Raw genomic sequence first — 985 nt, forward strand, 5'->3', positions numbered from 1 at the left:
AATATACATTATTTATCCCATCTTTCTCAGTCTTCCCCCAACCCTGATGTCAGTCCTGTTTTACAACAGTGACACTATGCAGTATTTTTCCCTTTGTGACTGAGATATTTCACTCCACATAATGTCCTCTGGGGTCACCCATTTTGAATAATATTGTATGAGTTTCTTGTTTTTCAATGCAGCAAAGTATTCCATTGTGTGAATATACTACAGCTTCTCTATCCATTCATTTGTTGATGGGCACTTAGGTTGTTTAAAACTCCTTGCTATTGTGAATAAAACCATGATGAACATGGGTGTGCATATATCTGCTTGGCAGTCATGGTCTCTTTGGGACATATTCCCAGTAGTGGAATTGCTGGGTCAAATTGCAACTTTTTGAGAAAGCGCCACACTGCCTTCCACAGTGGTTGCTACATTTAACACTCCCACCAACAGTGAATAAGGGTGCCACTTTCTCCACAACTTTACCAGCATTTGTTACTTGCTGTTCTGTTAAATTTTACTAATCTAATTGGGGTGAGATGATATCTCATAGTTGTTTTTATTTGCATCTCTCTTAGAGGTAGGGATTTTAAACATTTCTTCATGTGCTTGTTGGCCATCTGAATGTCTTCTTTGATGAAGTTTCTGTTCATGTCCTGTGCCCTTTAATTGGATTGTTCACTTTTATCTTGTTGTGGTGCTCAAGTATTTTATAAATTCTAGATATAAATCCCTGGTCTGACATGTTATTGTCAGATACTTTCCCCTAGTCTGTGGCTTCCCTTTTTACCCTGTTGGAGAAGTTTTGGGATGTGCATAGGGGTTTGATTCTTAGAAGGTCCCATTTATCTATTTTTATCTTCTCCTGGTTATAGATGTCACAACTTTTTAAAATTTATTTATTAGCTATACCAGAGCAATGTATATCTGTGTTTCTTTGACTATGCAAAGGCATTTGACTGTGTAGATAATATCAAACTATGGCTGACTCTGAGAAGAA

Source organism: Elephantulus edwardii, unplaced genomic scaffold, assembly GCF_000299155.1.
Source record: "Elephantulus edwardii isolate Elephantulus edwardi_28Jun2011 unplaced genomic scaffold, EleEdw1.0 scaffold00067, whole genome shotgun sequence".
In the NCBI taxonomy this organism is placed as follows: domain Eukaryota; kingdom Metazoa; phylum Chordata; class Mammalia; order Macroscelidea; family Macroscelididae; genus Elephantulus; species Elephantulus edwardii.